The 21,046-nt window shown below is 42.3% G+C and overlaps 1 protein-coding gene and 2 long non-coding RNA genes across 3 annotated transcripts in view; 1 reads left to right on the forward strand and 2 right to left on the reverse strand.

Annotated features, from left to right (window-relative positions):
* The window catches only part of LOC121653840 (NLR family CARD domain-containing protein 3-like), a gene marked incomplete at its 3' end in the record, with an annotated part of 124,818 nt that overhangs the window by 55,532 nt on the left and 48,240 nt on the right, over nucleotides 1–21,046 (reverse strand). The gene's annotated exons all lie outside the window — the stretch shown is intronic.
* LOC121655763 lies at nucleotides 698–7,476 on the forward strand. The gene is made up of 3 exons (XR_006013294.1): nucleotides 698–991; nucleotides 6,709–6,712; nucleotides 7,445–7,476. It is a non-coding gene; the product is annotated as an uncharacterized LOC121655763 (long non-coding RNA).
* Nucleotides 17,066–20,595, reverse strand: LOC121655263. The gene is made up of 3 exons (XR_006013118.1): nucleotides 20,390–20,595; nucleotides 18,327–18,501; nucleotides 17,066–17,156 (listed from the first exon to the last, which is right to left on the reverse strand). It is a non-coding gene; the product is annotated as an uncharacterized LOC121655263 (long non-coding RNA).

Consider the following 21,046-nt stretch of genomic DNA (forward strand, 5'->3'; position numbering starts at 1 on the left):
CACTTAAAACCAGAACTAGAAGATCCAAACTCACACCATCGCGGAGAAACGAAGAAACCAGAAACCTGGAAAGAAGCTGCAGGAGAGCAGAGAGGAAACGGAGGAAATCAAGATGAACTTTTCATTTAGAAAGTTTGAAGGAACAAGTCAGAGTTTACAATAAAGCAGTGAAACAGGCCAGAACGCTCCACTTTTCATCTGATTCCACACAATAAAAATAATCCCAGATTCCTTTTTAAAACAACACGTCTTTTAATAAACCCAGATTTGAACAAGTCCTCCATGACAGCATCACATGCTGCATGTGAGGACTTTGCAGACCACTTCAGAAGTAAAATCAATGCTATTAGATCCAGTTTTTATCTCAGCGACATGTTGATCTTAACAGACCTGAAGCTTTGTTTTTACCCGAGGAAACACTGGAGAGTTTGTCCTGGTTGATGCAGAGATGCTGCTCCAGTTTCCTCCCAACTCAACCAACAAGCTGCCTTTTAGATCCATTCCCACATCACTTTAAACATGTGATGCTTTCTTTGAGCGTGAGCTTGTAGACGTGGTGAGGTCCTCCTTCAGACGGGCGTCTTCCCATCTGCCTGTAAAACAGCAGTGGTGAGGCCCCTTCTGAAGAAGAGGAATTTACACCCAAACCTTCTGGAGAACTACCGACCTGCATCCAACTCACCGCTTTTAACTCACATGATAGAAAAAGTTCTTTTTATTCACTTACACAAGTTTCAGAATAAACAGAATATTTTAGAAGGATCTGAATCTGGTTTTAGGACCAACCACAGAACCGAGACGCCCTTTTAAACATTGTTAACCACCTCAGGTGGAACTTGGACACACAGAAACTTCCAGTCCTGGTTCTACTGGATCTTAGTGCCGCCTTTGATCCAGTAGATCAGCAGGTTTTATTAGACAGACTCAGAAGTCTGGTGGGCCTCTCAGGTCCTGGTCTTAAATGCTTTTACTCCGATCTCACAGATCCACAGTTTCCAAGCTTGAACTGAGCTTTTGTTCCTGGACTTGAACATCTGCGAGTCTCAGAACATGATGATCCCACCACTCTCCTTCTGTGGGACACTTCCACATCCCAAACATCCCGTTCATCCACAGGAACTCAGTACACTCCTTTTCCACCAGCACTTTACTTTCTACAAGGCTTGAAAGCAGCTGGATCTCGTCTTCTCAACACACAACTAGCAGCGTGAAACTTTGACACGTTCCCTCATCTCTGCAGCTGCACAGCTGAACATCTTTGAATCAGGAGTTGTTGCTGCATCTTCAGGTAGAAAAGGATAGAAAATGGTCAAACGTCTTGAGCCCTCAGATATGAAGTGCTGCATTCTACCATTATTCCCATTAGCTGAGCAGGGCCACTGGCCGTGTTTGTGTAGGTTCTGGTTCAGAAAATCCACTTCTAGTGTCTCATACAGCCGTTCACAGATGCTGAAAAGCTGTCAGTTTAACAGCTTGATGTGTGTCCAGCTTGTTGCTTTCCTTTCATTCTCACATCCCCCCGTTCCATAGAAGGAATCTGCAGCTGCAGGAAAACTTGTCCAGGTCATCTTCTCCACACTGAGTAGAGCAGCAGCTTTCTGGAAGGATCACAATGTGAAAACATCACCAGTGAAGCTACAAGATGTTTGAACTGGCAGCTGGATCCATTTCTTCTGATCACAGTTCATTAGTTTCATCACATCCTAAGAGTCATGAACATCTTTGCTTGTGTAAACTGCAGACGTCAGATCCTGGTTTCAGTGAGTATATTTATCTTCCTGTTCTTCTCTCTCCATGTGTGAGCAGTGCCAGCTTGATGAAGCTCCAATAATTAAGCCTCGTTGTGGATTTTAACATTAACAGCTACTTTTCTTAAACCATTTCAACTTTGTTAGCAGCTCCATTTCCTCCTTCTGCTTTCCTCTTATCTCTGGTCCGATCCACGTTTCAAAGATCTGCAGCCCTTTCATCTTCAGGCAAAGCGTGTGTCTTCTGAGCTTTAATCGCCATGACGACACATGCACCGCTTCACTTTCTGCATGTTGCCAGTATCACCAAGACCTTGTTGAGATGCTTTATTCTAGTGTTACACTCCTGGCTTGATGAGCTTCTGCAGAGCTTCTTCTCTACTGGGATTTTTCTTCTAAGGCCCTCAATCCTCTTGAAGACACCAAAGTAAAGTCTTACTGCATCAAACCAGGACGTCCGCTAGACTCAGTACGACTGGAGAACTGTTCAGTTAGGGGGTCAGGGCGAGTCATTTCTCCCGGCCAGAGCCGCATATCGTCTCACATGCCCGTATGTTCTGGTTGCATTTACCCACAACGCACTTTGCTTTGTAGTCCACTTCTTGGATTTGGTCCACTTGAAGCAGATCGAGATTCTCATCAGTACGCAGACTGAGTCCACCTTCTTTGATCCAGATCAGAACTGATTTGTTCACAATTCCCCAAACGAAGAGGACTTTCCCACCAAACTGAGCAGGATTCTGATCAAAAAGGGCTGGTGTGAACGCGCCGCTTGGTTCCCTTCCACGTTCCCCAAGAAACCAGATGTTCCAGTTCCTCCTGGTAAATGTCCTTCCCTTCCATGTGGATGAAACATGTTCATCATCAAGCATGTTTACTTCTACATTAATGATGGAATAAAGTCCAACGTTTGTTAGAAGAAAAAAATATTTCCAAGATAAAACAGAAAATTTTCAATCAGAATTTTTTAAAGAAGCTCACGTATTTTTTATTGTTCTTAAAGAACCATGTATCCATGGCAACCACCAGCTGCTGGGCCTGTTAGCTTCTCCTGGTGCTGGGACTGGTTGCAGCCACTTCAGCTGATTACACATGAATTTAGATTAAAACTACATCCAAACTGGTTCATTATTCACCAGAATATTGATCATCTTTCAGACATTTTACTGTTTTCTACAATGTGTGGATCATTTCTAGAGATGAAGGTGATGTTTTCCACCTTATTTAGCTGGAAATGCTTCAGATATTTAGTTTACTGTCATGTGTGAACTAGTGTAAAATATTCAGCTTTTTCTAGCTGAAAAATGAGCTAAAGATGAATTTATTTCTACTGATCCACAGATAAATGGACGTGTTCTGGAAGCTCTAAGTAAAGTAGATGTAAACATAGTGGAGGTGGAGGCCTTGCTGGCTGCTTGTGAGATGGAAGGAGATTTTTAAGAAGACATGAAACAGAAAAGACGGATGTTTCTGAAATAACATGAAGGTGAACGATGATGAAGTAATGAAGATGGAAAACTGTCTTCATCTTCCTACAAGCAACACTTGTCTTCCAGGTCCGGGGGGCTAATGGGGAGGACAGGTGCTGGTTCTAAGTTTTATATGGTTTATGAAGCTCTCCATGTTTAATGGCAAGTATTTCAATCAGTCTTATTTCTTTATCAGTTTTATTTATACAACTCTAGTTGATCAGAGTGCTGGACAGCGATAAAAACAAGAATAAAAATATAAAACACTTATAAATGATAAATATTACAAGTTTCTCAAGTGACACCATCATGTGTCAAAGGCTGATCTGAAAAAAAGGTTTTCAGTTTTTCTTAAAGAGGAGCAGAGTTAACATGTAAGTTACATGTAAGGAACCCACACCGATGAGTCGAAATAGACTCATTATAATGGAGGAAACTCATTTCAACATTACCTGTTTAGATTCCAGCACAAGAAGGAGGATGGATCATGTGGTAGATCAGATTTTAATACAAGTATGATGCAACACAACATAACTGGAAACTTTGTCTTGTAGCCCCTCAGAGTCAGAAACAAGATCCAGCACCAAGCAGCAGCCATGAGCCCACAAGTCCAGAGTGGGCAGGTAGGATTACTCATTAAGTAAATATTATAAGAATGAATAGAATGAAGAGTTTGGTGAAGACCTGATCTATATGAAAAGTGTCCTGAGCGCTCGATGATTCAGCTCTACATGAATTAATCTGACCTAAATGGATCAGGTTTTGTAAAAAGGGAGATTTGTGGTGAGAAATATGAACATTTTTAAAATGTGATTTAGTGTCAGAAGCAGAGCCAGGAGCCAGTAGTGATGAGGGGATGGCTCCTGTCAGTATGGAAGGAGGAGGCGACGCTGGACCGGACCTGCTGCTTCCTGGAGAGAGTTTACCGTGAGGACGTCTACCCTGTCTCACCTTCAGCAAGAGTGAGGGACACACATGGAGGTTTTCCTCTCCACTGCAGGCTCAGGATGGAGGATTAAATCCAAGAGAACATTTCATGGAATCTGTTGGTTTCCTCAGCTGGACAATTATTTTATTATTTGTTGCCTTGCCAGTGTCAATTCATGACAAAGTACAAATAAAGCTAAACTGAACTGAACTGAATGGATCCAGTTTATTTCCAGCTTTATTTAGACTGAGGCTGATGAGATTCCTCTTACTTCCAGAGGTGGAAATCCAACTTTTAGGAAGGTTTGAGCATTTTCCTCCTTGAAACTGAACACGTGACTTCCAAGTACAAATGTAGCTCATGTTGGTTTAATGATTAGAAAAAACTGTTTTCTTCTGCAACAAATGAGAAGGAATTTCTTTTTTTGATGAGTCATGATTTGTAGAGCAGCTCTACGCTGCCAGTGGGGGTCTGCAGGGTTCATGAGTTTAACCGAACCAGTCTGTATGTACTTATACTTGTGGTTTGTTAGGTATGATTATTATCAGACAAATAATCCCTGTTATTCTGTCTTCATTTCCTAACACCATAAATGTGTAAAACCACAAACACAACTTGGGGGATCTTTACTATTATTATGTTTAGTTATGTGATTAATAGTGAAATGAAGTAATCGTGACATCTTTTGAGTTCATGGAAGAACCTGTTTGACTAAACCTCTCCATCTTTTTTTAGCCCAAACTTGTGAGTGTTTGTAACATCAGTCAGAAACTGAATCCTGGAAAAATGTTTCACAAACACAACTTTCACTGTAAAATGAATATTTATCTGTTTTTATTTACATCACAGCTGTGTGTCATTTCTTCACCTACATTCGCTGCTTCCATCAAGAGCTGGTCAACCAGCAGGACGGTAAGACACACACACACACTCACACACAGGCCTTCTACCCGAACCAGTAGAAAAACCTGTCATCATTTCTTTATTAACTATTTTTATATGAGCTGAAATAATAGAAAAGGAACCAGAAATGGGAATAAAAGGCATCATGATGAGAAAATAAACCTTCAGATGGAGACTGACTTTAAACCAATCGTATCTTCTCGTCTGGTCTGTAGGCTCAGGACGTCTGTGTGAGATCTTTGGTCATTTAGAAATGGATATCAGGTGTAATCTGCCGTGTCCTGCAGACTAAAGAGGAGAGGGAGCATCCAGCTTGTTATCAGTGGACAGGTGAACAGCTGCATCTCTGATGGGATGGCTGCATTAGTGTCGATGGCGTGAGCAGCTTCCACATCTGTGAAGCTCCATCAATGCTGAGAAGACCTCGTTTAGACGCGTCTTAGTGAAACAGTAGTGATAGTCGTCTCTTTTTATGGAAATGTGATCAGTAAACACGCTATCATGGATCACTCATTGTGGATTTACCAGATAGTTTCTGAATAAACGCTGAGCTTGACGGGATAAAAATCCCAACCTTTCTGGGACTGGGGTTGTATTCCAGTGAGTTTTTTCCACTAGAAGCTTTACTGTCCAGCTGGAAGGTCTTCAGTTCGGTAAACTCTGTTTGGCTCCGTCCAATAATCCGACTGTAGGAACTATTGATGAGCGAGCTGCAGATAACAGGATCAGTTATCCATCACATTGATCAGAAGATGCTCTTCACTGTGTGTTTGCAGCGGAGCGGATGTTCTGGGAGGTGATGCAGCTCCGCAGGGAAACGTCCTTCTCCAACCTCGGTACTACAAAGACCAGCCGTGACCCACAGCCCCATCCTCCAATCACAGCGGACTCTTACAGAAGCCCCGCCCACCGCCTCCAGTTCTGGTTTCCAAAAAAAAAGAGACTGAAAGCGTTCCGTTGATCCAGATCTGGACTGGAATCCTGTTTGATATTTTCTCCTCACCAGTTAAATCCAGTATTTTAAGACATGAAGCTACAAGGCAGATCTTTAACATGAGAAGAAAAATGAAGCTGACGTCTTTAAATAATACAAGTTCAATTTCTCAAATAATGCTTCAAGAATTATTCAAATTTACTAGAAATTCATTAAAGTAAATTAGTTAAAAACACAAAAGGGTGAATGAAATGAAAGATTGTGTTTCCGTGGAGACGAACATTCAGTGTTTTATAAATAAAGTTGTAATATTTCAGGACTGTTTAAAGGAGGGATGTGTCAACACAGATACACCTGTGACACAATGAGGTGATGATGATGTAACTCATGTACCTCATATACTTCACTACCTGGACTAATAGTTGCTGCTACACACGTCTGTAACATGTTGCATCTGTATATTCCAGCATGTATGTAGTAAGTATGTTCTACTGCACATACCGGTCCAGTGGGGATGACGGGAAGGATCGCTCCCAAAGCCAACACATCATCCCGTTCATTCCCTCTCTCTCTTCTCCTGCAGACTTCAGTCGACCATCTTCAGCTTCTATTTTCCTTTAGTTCTAGTAGCCGACAACACCTGTTCCAGTCTGGCTGCTTCTCTGTACATGGTGTTTATTTAATAGAGACTTTTGTTGTGTTATGTTGGTTTCTTCTAGAAGCCAGTCATGTAGCAGTGTGTCGTCATCAAGCTGCTTCTTCCTTTCAGTAACTAGTAACTGTCTGGAGTAGCTTGTTGTCGTGTCTAAGCTAGCATGTTATGCTACTTCTAGATGATGTTTGGAAAGTTTGCCACACTTTGATGGTGCCAGTAAAATTCCAGCCAGGTGTAGTTTCCGGATGTATAACCCCTACTTGTACCCTCCCAGAACACAAGGAGGGAACACGGCCCCCTCCCCAACCCACCGGAGGAGGATGGTTTTATGATCCAGGTACCAGAAACGGGCAGGATTTGAACTAGACGCTGCACCACTGGCGACTTACGGTTCTCCACCAACCCCACCACGCCACCGAGGACCTTCACACTCACACTTGTTCTCGTGGTGCTTTTATCTTTTCGTTTTGGCCGTTGGACGTGAAAACTGATGTGGTGAATGAAGAGCTTGGATCCCAGGTCCTCCTGCCTCCAGAGTCTTCTCCTACCAGCCTGAGCTGTTCTTCCAGATATGTGAAGCTTCACTCTTTACTTTAGACTGAACTCTTAGAGGAGTTAAGAAGCTTTAAATTCATGGAGTTTAAACTGTAATTCATCACCTGCAAGCTGTAAGATTTGAACCTGCAGCTTGTTGAACTTCAGCCAGGTCTCCATGCCCCTGAGCTTTCCTCTCATACAGCTGCAGCCTCTGCAGCTTTTCTAACTCCTTCATTTGGCATCCAAAGGGTTAAAAAGTCTTTCCATTAGAAGGTTTGATCACAGTTCTACTGATAATCCAGGCTTCCCCATCAGGGTGAGCCGTTCTCCCAGACACTCTGATAAACTTGAAGTTCTTCACTCTTTATTTTTGGCTGTTGGTCTTAAAAACCAACATCAGTGTTTCTACAACATTTAGAGGATCTGAACTGGAAGCTTCTGCTTCCAGCTGCAGCTGAACATCATCCTGAGCTGCCCAGTCACAGCTTCCTCAGGGTTTCTGAGCAGGTTCGACTCTTTAACTCAGGAGCTGAATTCAGAGCTTTGATAACATCTTCAGCAACGAGAATCTGTCCTCTTACCAGCTGAGCTGCTCCGACTTCACATTCATCCGTCTTTTCATGGATAATTAAACATGTAAATACATAAAAACATCTATAGAAGTATCAATAAATAAAAATACCACTGAAAAATGTACTTTTTTACTTCGCTATGTATAATATCAATACTTTAAAATTTCCAGATTCTTTAAAACCCTTTTTTCTCATTTTTTACTATCCAATAAACATTTTCACGATTAACAACTACATTTTTATTTTATTAATTTATTCTGAACGCATTTAATTGGCACGTTTGTTTATTGAATTAAATACTAATTTTCTGTATTTATATATTTAATTATAAATGAAACAGCTCTCCATACATTACAGCTTCACAATGGAGCTACAAAACCACAAAACCTTTATTCACTGCTATCTGGAACTGAACAATCCAGTATTTCACATGATGATTAAATTGTCAAGAGCTAAGAGTTTTCTTTACATTAACATACATGTACATTTACACGGTTGTAGTAATCCTAACCGCCTGAACTGACTCACCTTATAATACGTACAGAAGTCAGATTTATTAAGTAAGAAATATATAAAAGATAAAACTAGTTCTCTCCTGCCTTGGAAATGTTTTAACTCCCCTTGAGGAGCTTTATGGATATAATGTGACAGGACAGCAGAGGTGAGGACCCAAACGCAGACTGATGAGGCAAGAGACAAACCAACGCCATTATCCAGGATTTAATATCAAGGAACAAGGAAACCGATACAGACTGAACACGAAACAACAACAATGATCTGGCACCGAGTCAGAGAAACCAAGGCGTAAATAAACAGAGGACGACTAACAGGGAACAGGTGAAGTGAGGGAGCAATCAGACCAGGTGAACTAACGAGCCGCAAACAAAACACACAACACACACGGGAACGAACAAAACTGGAAACTAAAGTAAACACGACAAAACCAAGAACATCACCTATGACCACGACATATAAGGCTCCTCTGATACTTCAGTATTATTCATTTCTTTTATTAGTTTTTTGCTGAATAAAGATTTAAAAGCTGGACCTGACACAGGATATGAAAGAAAGGAGCCCTGAGAGGACTTTGTTGTAAAGAGCTGCTGTACAAATAAAGCTGGATTGAATTAAACAGAAGAGAAAAGGAGAGTAAAAAGTGGAGAGAGGACAAAGATAGAAACAACAGAAACAATAGAACAACCAGCTGCAACACCGGTAGAGAAACAGAAAACATCCTACGGCCTCTATATGAAAACACAGCAGACAATCATCAGGAGCACCTGCAGAAAGACACACTGAAAACCATGAAAACAGCAGCAGAAAGTGTATTCTGTCCTAGCAGATACGTCATCAGTATTGCTAGACAGATAGCTAACACAAAAGACTCAGTAGGCTTGACTCCAGATTGAGCTGATTTTACTGAGTTCTTCCAAGTTTGTAAAACTGCAACACAAAATCAAAATATACAGTATATTAACATCAACTAAAATATATGCAAAGTTCCAGCTCAACCTTTCTCTTACTCCTTATAGATTAATGACAATTCAAAGTAACCAATCTTTAGGCAACAATATTTGATAAGATGAACACAAACATTGTAACAATAGAATCCACCCACAGGTAAGAAATAAGGCATAAGACACAGTAAAGCAAATGTGCAAGGACACATAACAGAAATGAGGCCCAACATTAGGCAACACAGCCTGCAGCTACCTATGCTAACATTCAGCTCCCGATTAGCATTAGCATAATTAGCTCAGTTTTACAACTGAAAATACAAAGCTTCAGAGACTATTATGATGCTCACAAGTTGGAACTAACTTAAATAAACACGGAGCAGTCATACTCACTGACAGATCTACTCCAAGGATCAGACAAATGACTGTGGTGGAGCACTCAGCCTGCATGTGCTGTGGTTCAATACTGTTCTGCATGGCGTAATGACACAAGTCACCACCAGAGGTCTCTTACATTTGCTGACTACCGACAGGAGTCAGAACACTCCCCGCTTGATATAATCGTGTTATATCACTTTACTCTATTACTTTGGGTACAAGTAAAACAATATCACTGATGGGCCTAAGAAATTCCTTAATTACCCCATGGCTAAGAGTCTTCACCATAACCTTACGGATTTTGGTGTCTGAGCTGGGGATGGTCTTAACTATCAGACCAAGAGGCCACTCATTACGTTTGACTTGAATGTCCTTTATCACAACAACGTCACCCTCCTGAAGGTCGGGCATGTTTTTCGTCCACTTCCTCCGGGGCTGAAGAGTTGCCACATACTCCTGTCTCCACCTTTTCCAGAAGGAGTCTGCCAAGCTCTGAACCTGGCGCCACTGCACTCTACATCGATGGTCCAGTTTGAAGTCACCTGGAGGGGTAGGAATAACACTTGCCTTTTGGGTTAGAAGAGTGGCAGGTGAAAGCATTTCAGGAATCTCGGCATCATATGAGATTGGGACTAGTGGTCTGGCATTCATGATGGCCATAACCTCAGCAAGCAAGGTTGTTAGGACTTCATGTCAGTCTGGTAGCTCCATCCTTCACCAGCAGTGAATCCAGGATACGCCTAACCACTCCTATCAATCTCTCCCAGGCCCCTCCCATATGCGAGGAATGAGGTGCAGAGAAGGTCCATGTACAGCCCTGCTCTTGCAGGTAATTTTTTACTTCAGGGTCATTGGTGTTGATCTGAAGCTCTCTACATGCACCAATAAAATTAGTGCCTCTATCTGACCTTAAGTGCTTGACAGGTCCACGTAGTGATAGGAAGCGCCTCAACGCATTTATGAAGCTCGAGGTTGACATTGATTCAATAACCTCAAGGTGAATGGCTCTTGTACTAAGGCAAGTGAAAATGACAGCCCACCTTTTACTGTCAGCAACACCACCTCGCATGCGTCGAATTACAACACTCCATGGACCGAAAACATCAAGTCCTACATGAGTAAAAGGGGGGTCCGTACTTAGTCTGTCTTTGGGAAGATCAGACATCTTTTGAACCTCAAACTTTCCCCTCAACCTTTTACAAATGACACATTTGAATATGATGCTGGAGATAAGTCTCTTCCCTCCTACAATCCAGACACCAGCAGTGCGCAGTGCGCCCTCAGTAAAGTGGCGACCTTGGTGAGCTACTTTATCATGATAGTGACGAACTAGGAGGGTGGCTACATGATGACCAGCTGGTAGGATTAGTGGGTGTTTCTCTTGGTCTTCCACCTCTGCTTTGTGTATCCTACCCCCCACTCTAATTAATCCACTCTTGTCAACAAAGGGATCCAGCTTAACAAGGGTGCTCTGGCGATGAACTTTGATGCCCTGAGTTAGGCATTTTAGTTCCTCCCTGTACACATCCACCTGGACTGCCTTTATGATATCTAGCTTCGCTTGAGTGCGCTCTGTGGTGAGTTGCTGACTGCATCGATGCCATCCTTCACAACTACCAGTCCCTTGCTCACTGGAGAATGACTTGGACACATGAATGAGACATGCCATTCCTCTAACAAGGCTCTTCCAAGTAGAGAAGCGATGGAATCTTGCTGATCCAAGAGACTGCACTGTGACCTTTGTTGCAAGACAGGTGACTTGGGGCCGAACATCCTTATCTGTGTCTGGTTGCACAAGCTCCAATGATTCTGTTTCATTATCCTGATCTGTGTTTGGCTCTCTGAGAAAGGTAGGGCCAAGCAACCAACTGGATGAGGCCAGAGAAGATGTTGGAACTGGCCTGGTCCCATGATCTGCGGGGTTCTTGTCAGTTGACACGTGTTGCCACTGCTTTGGTTCAGTGGAGCACCGGATGCGAGCTATGCGGTTAGCTACATAGGTATAAAACCTTTGTGAACTGTTGTGGATGTATCCTAGCACAATGCGACTGTCTGTGTAGAACCTTACTGCTTGCAACTCTATATCCATCTCAGACTGGATCAGTTCTGCCAGTTCAACTGCCAATACTGCTGCGCACAACTCCAAGCGTGGCATGGTCTGCATGGGGTAAGGAGCCAGCTTTGATTTTCCCATTATAAACCCTACGTGCCAAGTTTCATCCGAGTCCAAGACATGCAGGTAGGCCACAGCGGCTATAGCCATATTGGAAGCATCTGCAAAAACACACAGTTCTGTCCACTTGTGACATGACATGGAGACTGGAATGTATGCTCTCTGAATGCTAACCAGTTCCAGTTCAGATAAGGAATTAGTCCATTCTGTCCACTGTGTCTCTTTGTCTGGTGGGAGAGGTGTGTCCCATTCATACTGCTCTGAGGAGAGGTTTCTTACTAATGCCTTGCCTTGCACTGTAATGGGGGAAGCAAAGCCAAGGGGATCATAAAGGCTGTTTACAGTGGACAGTATACCTCTCCGCGTGAATGGTTTAATATCTCTAGGAACTCTGAAAGTGAAACTGTCTGTCTGGAGTTCCCAGCTTAAACCCAAACTTCGCTGGAGGGGCAAGGGGTCTGCTCTTAAATCTAGATCCTTAAAGTCACTTGCTCATTCTTCAATAGGAAAGGCCTCCATGACCCTTGCACTATTTGAGGCTATCTTGTGTAGCCTTAAGTTAGACTCAGCCAGTAGCGCCTTAGTTCTCCATAAGAGGTCAATCGCATCATCCTCCTTTGCCACCGAGGCGAGTCCATCGTCGACATAAAAATTCCTGAAGACGAAGTGCTTTGTATCTGTACCATGTTCCGTTTCTCCATGTTCTGCCGCTTTCCTCAGCCCATATGTAGCAACAGCAGGAGATGGACTATTTCCAAACACATGCACGGTCATCCAGTAGTCGATGATCTCCTTATCCGGATCATTATCTTTATGCCACAGAAACCGAAGGAAAGTGCAGTGGTCCTCTCTGACCTTGAATCCATAGAACATTTGTTCCACGTCAGCTGTGATGGCTATTTTCTCCCTCCTGAATCTTAGTAGCACACCCACTAGTACGTTGTTGAGGTTAGGTCCACTAAGAAGCATGTCGTTCAGTGATGTTCCTCTGTACACTGCGCTGGAATCAAAAACTACCCTAATCTTTCCAGGTTTCTGGGGATGGTATACACCGAAGATAGGTAAATACCAACATTCTTGCCCTGGCTGTGGTTGAGGAGCTGGCTCTGCCTGGTGGTTATCAATAACTTTCTGCATAAAGTCAAAGAAGTGCTTTTTCATGTCAGGTCTTCTTCTAAATGAGCGCTGGAGAGAAGAGAGTCTCTGTGCAGCCTGCTCTTTGTTATTAGGAAGGGGCTTGCGAGGTGAGCGAAAAGGTAGAGGTGCTACCCAGTGGTTTTGATCATCTATGTACATTTCATTTTCCATTATTCTGAGAAACGTGTTGTCATCCACTGACATGGCTGGTTTGTCATCGTCAGGTGTTCTCTGAAACACACTTTCTCCCAGACCATCTAAACATGTCTCGTGAAAGTTCTCCTTGCCTTGAGACAATGTTGGAAGATGTTGGGTCGGACTTTTTAGTTTCTCCTTTATGTGGATATTGTTGGTGCATGGCTTAAGGAAAGAGGAGCGTCCATTTAGAAGAATATGTGTCTTGTAGGCATTGACTTCCTCTGTCTTGTGAGTACCACCCAAGCACAACTCACCAACTATGACCCAGCCAAGGTCAAGACGCTGTGCATATGGTGAGTTGTGAGGTCCGTTGCGCTGTTCGCGTACCTTATGCAAACTCAAAATGTCTCTGCCTAACAGAAGAAGAATAGGAGCACTGGTGTCAAGAGGTGGGATCTTGTCTGTCACAGATTTGAGGTGAGGAAAATCTTGGGTGCACTCAGGAGTTGGAATCTCTGACCTGTCATCAGGTATGTGGTCACATTCCAGCAAGGTGGGAAGTTTCACCTTGGTTTTCCCATCAAGTGACTCCACTATAATGTTACTTGCTTTCCTCCCTGCAGTCTCTACTGTTCCAGAGCATGTCTTAAGAGTGTAAGGTGACGCACTACTGTTAATGTCTAGTAGATCAAAGAATTGTGGTTTTACTAGAGACCGGTTGCTTTGGTCATCTAGTACTGCATACACCCTATGACACTTGTTGGGATGATTGGCGTGGTAAACATTTACCAAGCAGATTTTTGAACAGGATCTGGGCTTGGGGACGCCACCACATATCTGTGTGCACTTAGAAGTGACTGTAGGGTTTGCAAGGTTTTCATACTCCCCGCTTTGCTTTGCGTTAGATGTGTGTTCAGTCATTGCCTCAAGTGCGTGCTCAGTCTGCTCTCCAAGCAACCAAGGGGCTGGACCAGGATGCAACGCTGAGATATGCTTGTTGCTTTCACACTCTTTACACTGGATTTTGGCCTTGCATTCCTTAGCAATATGCTTGGTACTGGCACAACATCGAAAGCAGATTGAATTTTCTTTCAGGTATATTTTCCTCTCATCAAGATGTTTCCCTCTGAACCCACAGCATTTTGACAGCGGATGAGGTTTATTATGTATGGGACATTGCTTGTCTGGCTCATCCTTTTTGGCAGCTGTGTTAGCTTGTGGGGCAGTAGTTGCAGCAGTGATTTCAGTCTTTCTTACTGACACAGTTGATTTTTGGAGGTATTTGGCTGCCCTTTCAACCTTGAAGTGGCTAGGGGCAGGGGAGAGGTTAAATGCAAAACTGGGGTCGTTGCGGGCCCTGGCCTGGGAACACACAAAGTCTACGAAAAAGCTGAATGGTGGGAAGGGGACATGATAGTTCTCTTTATATTGGGATCCCTGTGTGATCCAGCGTTCCCGTAAAGAGAAGGGAAGTTTTTCAACTATCGGATTCACACCCCTTGCTGTGTCTAGATATGTGAGTCCAGGCAAGAATCCCTCAGCCCTCGCAGCTTCAAGCTCTTTTAACAAATCACCTAATTCCCTGAGGCTGTGTGTGTCTTTATTAGTTATGGCTGGGAAGGTATCTAATTTTCTCAGCAAAGCACTTTCAATCACCTCTGGGCTTCCGTATGTTTCCTCTAAGCGTTCCCATATCATACACACACCTGCTCTTGGATTATTGACATGTACTGATCTTATCCTTTTGGCTTGAGCTGATGATTCTGGCCCAAGCCATTTAAGCCATCTTCCTGATCAGTTAAATTCAGGTCACTTGTGGCTGCTAGGAAAGAAGATTTCCAAGCCCAGTAGTTTTCTGGGTGATCATCAAAGGGCACAAGACCAGAGCTCACCATTTCTTTTCTCATCAGATAGTGGGCTAGGTCCATGTTCTGGGGAGTTGAAGGTGAGTATTTCTTAAATTGGACCTGAGGAGGGGCCTGGCAATTAGCAGCTGCATATTTCTTTGGAGTGCCAGGAGTCGCAGGTAAATTTTCCTGCTTTGGGAGAAATACCTTCGGAGCAGGAGGAGGTAAGTAGTGTTCACTCCCCACATGTTTGTGATCATCTTCCTCCTGGAATGACTTATACTCTGACTCTTGTGGCTTGTTGATAGGCACTTGAGTTTCCCTGCTTTTCTCATGCAGGTTTGGCGGCAGTGGCGTAACCTCTTGAGGCTTCTGTGGCACATGTTTTCCAAATGGCTGCGTTTCTATATAGTCTTTGGTGCGTTTCATTGGGTCTTCAAGAGTTAAACTCTGTAACTCACCAAGAGATTCTCTTTCTTTACTTTCAGCTGCTGCTGCTTCTTCGAATATTGCTGCTTCTTTTAATGCTGCAGTAGCTTCTTTCTCTTGTTTTAATACATGAAGACTTGCTTCCAATAAAGCCTTTTCTTTTATCATGGCTGCCTCCCTTTCTGCAAAGGATACTTTTATTTTGGCTGCTTCGGCCTTGGCTCTAGCCTTTGTCGCAGCAGCACTGACAGATGTCCGGGTTGAGGTTCTGGTGGACTTGTCAGAAGCTGAGACCCGAGACCTGGTCTGGAGCTGAGACTGACGTTCTTCACCGCTGTTATTACTCATCTCGTCAGAGTGTTAGGCTTCTGTGTGCTGTTCACAATTATTTATGTTGCCTTTTCCCGCTGTGTGGATGTCATTTTACTATTCTGTCCTAGCAGATACGTCATCAGTATTGCTAGACAGATAGCTAACACAAAAGACTCAGTAGGCTTGACTCCAGATTGAGCTGATTTTACTGAGTTCTTCCAAGTTTGTAAAACTGCAACACAAAATCAAAATATACAGTATATTAACATCAACTAAAATATATGCAAAGTTCCAGCTCAACCTTTCTCTTACTCCTTATAGATTAATGACAATTCAAAGTAACCAATCTTTAGGCAACAATATTTGATAAGATGAACACAAACATTGTAACAATAGAATCCACCCACAGGTAAGAAATAAGGCATAAGACACAGTAAAGCAAATGTGCAAGGACACATAACAGAAATGAGGCCCAACATTAAGCAACACAGCCTGCAGCTACCTATGCTAACATTCAGCTCCCGATTAGCATTAGCATAATTAGCTCGGTTTTACAACTGAAAATACAAAGCTTCAGAGACTATTATGATGCTCACAAGTTGGAACTAACTTAAATAAACACGGAGCAGTCATACTCACTGACAGATCTACTCCAAGGATCAGACAAATGACTGTGGTGGAGCACTCAGCCTGCATGTGCTGTGGTTCAATACTGTTCTGCATGGCGTAATGACACAAGTCACCACCAGAGGTCTCTTACATTTGCCGACTACCGACAGGAGTCAGAACAAAGTGTGTGTTCTACTATTCTTACACTTATACTTCACAGTCTGGACGGGGCTCAGCTTACATGCATGTTGTACTTGTATGATGGAGCATGTTACAAAGAAACTTCTAGAAAAAACTAAACGTGTTGCTTTGCGTTGCGCGTTGCTGTTACACACTGGATGATCAGACACATGTGGAACTAACAGTTCTGATCTTTCCTACGTTTCTCAGGCCTCCATCTATTGGTGGTTTTATTGTCATTAGTTGAATTTATTTCAGCCAGTGATGAAAACAAAGAAGCTTTGTTAGGCGTCATTCACACACAAACATGCAACAGAATGAAAGATGAAATCACAACAAACATCATCATCTGTTCTACAGTTTTTCTTCCTCTAACTTTATACCATAAAACAATAATAATAAATTCTATAAAGTCCTTTGTGCTGAATTCATTTAAGGTAGATTCTCTCCTGGAGCATTAGAAGCACTGCTAGGTATGCGGCATAATGGAGTGAATAAAGAAGATTTATGGTCCTGTTAACAGTTCTTGGCAGATGTTGGTCACCACCATGCACCTCTGGAGGAACGTCAGTGTGTCTTCAGGTGTCTCGGGTTTGCCAGCTTGAAGACAAAGTCAGTGCAGAAGGCAGAGATGACCCCTTCCTCAACATCGTCTGCTTTCACAACGTTTGGAGCTCGTTTGGTGAAGAAGGACATTTTCCAGTCTTGACCAGTCAGGAGAATAGTTGTGTGTGGAGATGGAAGGTCACGCTACAATCACACGGAACAAACACAACGAAGCACATTAGAGCTCATTTTTTAATTCTTTGTAACGTAAATAAACTATTTAGTGTGTAGTCAAATATAATTAAATAAGAAAAAGTTTATGTATCCTTTCAACTATTTGTTTTAATTGCATAATTTCAGTCATACAATCAATAAGAAAAGTTAACTTGCTAACTTTGTTGTGTGTGTTTGGTTCAGTTAAACACCACATGTCTGCATCAGAGTCTCCAAGAGGGATAAAAAGGTTCATGTTCTCCTTATAGACGTATGGGAGAAATATAAAGAGTCAATACTAGGGATAGTCCGATCCGATCCACTGGATCGGTATCGGGTCCGATCCAGGTCAAAATGACTGGATCGGGCATCGGATTTTTTTATTAGAACCCGTCTGATCCGATCCATAAGCCCAAACTATCTTTGGGGGGGAAAAAAAGTCATACATCTTAACTTGACTTTGCGCGACCTAAGCCTCTAATCTCGGTCAAACTGGACAAACCATAGATGTCTTTCCATCTGAAGCTCACCATGACCCCAGATCAGTGCAGAAACAGCCCGTGCCGGACACTCACCTGTCGTGACTTCAGTGCTGCAGACCAGAAGCCCTCAGCGAGCCGCAGCAGTCAGCTTTTGCAGCGCGGATCCTCCTTTTCTCGTATATGTGGTCTCTTACAGGGACTGCGAGGAAGACCGCACGTAACCGCACGCACTTGTTTTCATTATTTATTTCGTCTCTGATCAGCCTATTAGAAACGGCAGCGCTGGGATGCCGTGACGTCGTCCCGCCTTCTTTCTTTCTCTAGGGGACCAGAATAGTTGTTGTACAGTGAATTAGGTGTTTTTTAGATGTCAGTATCAAACAAATTACATCCACGACATATTGTAAACAGCGTTTAGAGTGACAAAAAGAATCGGATCGGTATCGGCCGATCCTCAAAGCTGCAGTATCGGTATCGGTATCGGATGTGAAAAAGTGGTATCGAGCCATCCCTAGTCAATACCTGCAAGAGAAACAATACATTTAACGCCTAAACCATGTTTTAATGCTGGAAATTCTTGTTTCTGTATTTCAAAGGTTTCAGAAAGCTGAAGACAGCAAGAGGGTGATGTAGAGAAAATGTTGCTTCACTGGTCTGGGCGACATGGTTTAATATGCACCTGTTAACTCCTGGTAACTCTTCAACGAGAGCCTCCTCTCTGGCCTCCAGGTACAGCTGGTATGGCAGAGATTTCTCTGGAGGCAGGTGAAGCACTTTTTGCAGACGCAGTCAAATCTTTGTCACTTCTTTCCCAAAGCTGGATGTTTTCGCTCCACTTCATCACAAACCTGCAGCTGAAGAAATATCAAACTGTCTTCAGTTTTACAATAATTGTAAATTTGTCCTCAACTAATCTGTGGTTCAGTACAGCCGAAGAAGGTTTGTAGAGATGGTTTCTGTAGAAATTGGCCCAGCAGCTTACTATTTAGACTAAAATCAGTTTAGAAAATATTTTCTGTAAACCTGAAACAGCTACACGTCAAAGAAAGGCCCAGAAAAATAAATAAAAATTAAATAAATGCTAAAACACTGGCTCTGTAATTGCTGAAACTTCATTTACAACGTGAAGGACTGAAAGTGAAAAAGTTTCAGCAGGAAGAGAAAGGGAAGGAGCAGAAACAGTTGAGTTTGTGTCCACATGGGGACGAGTTTAAGTGTAGCCATAAAAAATGTCCAGTGTTTGGACATTTTGTCCTCATACAAGCAGCATTTTGGAAGCTTGTTAACACTCATTTTTGGAAGCAGGTCCCAAAGTGAATTAATCTGAAAGATACATAGTTTTGTTTCTGCGTCTGTAGGAGCCATTTTTAAGTATCTGTATATATCTTGTTTGGCCACCAGGGGGCAGCATTGTACAGTCTTTTGTCAGCGCCTATATAAGCAGGAACCTTCCTGCAGGAGACAGCAGGGCCGGAGTGGGACTCATTTAATGCCTCAGACCGGCCGCTTCAGATCACCACCTATTATTATTAAAATCATGTAATTATAACCTTACATGTTACGTCTACAAGAGCACAATGTTCTGTAAAACCTGGTAATTCAGTATAATTTTCTACAATATTTCTAATCCAATGTAAGAAAGGGTTGCTTCACAATGTAGATTTATTTCAACATGAGTCCTCATCTCCAACATTATTCTTTACATCCTTTCAACAACATCAGAATCTAGATTCTGTTTCAATAAGTGTTCACAGATATTCAAACCTTAAAAAGAATAAATAGAATATTAAATAAGATTAATAAAATACAAAGTGTTTAAGTTTATGAAGTTTTATTAAACATGGTTTAGAAGCTTTTAGAAAATAATTTTTATTTTTCTCAAAAGAAATGATGAAATCTCCATTAAAATATGAATCAACCTGAATTAAACTACAAGGGAAGTTTATTTGTACTAAAACACATTTCACATACGAGACAATTCAAAGTGCACATAAAACATTAAAATCATTACAAATGCTGCAAGAAAGCAGAAAAGACAGAAACAAACAGCAAAAATCACAATAAAATGATAAATTAAGTTAAAATGATTAAAAGCCAGATAAGTTAAAAGTTAGCTGCAGATTTCATGCATAGGTGCAGGAGAAAAGAAAAGTTTTAACCTGATTTAAAGTGTCTACGTTTGTGTAGTGATGTGATGTATAAATTTAGTGGCGCTGTCGCTGTATAACGCTGGGAGGTAGAGAGAAGAAGTTCTCCAGAGAAAATGTGTGTTCTGAACAGCACGTTAGCTGTACGTTGTGGAGATTCCTGTTATGGAATAAAGTCATGTAGTACTTCAAAACGTGTCAAGTTACTACAGTTTGGTGAAAGTTTAATCTCCACTGGCAGTTTGTTCCACTTGTTTGCAGCATAACAGCTAAATGCTGCTTCTCCATGTTTAGTCTGGACTCTGGTCTGGACTAGTGGACCAGAGTCTACGGATCTCAGAGCTCCGCTAGGTTTATATTCTCTGAATTTATCCCAGATGGATTCTGGGCCTAGACTACAGCGTTCTTTGTCTTTCCCAGGACGAGCTGTTAAAGACCAGCTTCAGCCAGACTGTGTGCTATATCTCTCATCAACCAGCAAGACAAGACTGTGTTGTTTTCAAGGGACAGACTGCATGTGGAACACTCTGCACACAACATGCAAAAACACATGAACAGGAGTTAACAGGTGCATATTAAATGATATGATCCATACCAGTGACATAACCCTGCTGCTGTTTCCAGGTGTGTGAAGCTTTGAACTCCATGTGTTACACACGGGATAAATTCAGCCATGCTCCGCTTCATGAAAGGCTTTATTCATGCTGATCCCTGGAAGGACGAGGAACAGTATAGATCAGCGGTGGATGCTGTCAGCTGTTCTGCCTGACCGGCTACTTCCTCTAAGAAATTCCAGCTCCGGACCGGTCACCCCCATTAGTAAAGCGCTACTGCCACCTACTGGTGGAAAGCAGCGCAGCTATCCTCTCTAAACCAGCTACACATTAACTGGAACATAAACATATGTAGACGTCCGAGTACGGATCTCACCTGGAACCACAAGGAACAGTATAGACCTGCGTCCCAATTCAGGCTCTGAACACCTTTTAGATTTTATAACAGAAAACATTTTACATATAAGATGCAACTTAAACAGCTTCAACTGAACAAGGCCGAAGACAACAGATACAAACGTGGAGTTTTTATTTATTTTATTTTACATAGAAAAATGAAATAATGTGCAGTTTCTTCAAAATATCAAGAGTTCTTGTTGCTTTCTGGTTCTTCACGTTTTCAGCTGAGCTGGTTTAAGATTTCAGATCCACAATAAAAAGATTAAAAAGGTTTAGATCCAGAACATTTACACTTGTGG

Source organism: Melanotaenia boesemani, chromosome 2 (assembly GCF_017639745.1).
Source record: "Melanotaenia boesemani isolate fMelBoe1 chromosome 2, fMelBoe1.pri, whole genome shotgun sequence".
Taxonomy (NCBI): Eukaryota; Metazoa; Chordata; class Actinopteri; order Atheriniformes; family Melanotaeniidae; genus Melanotaenia; species Melanotaenia boesemani.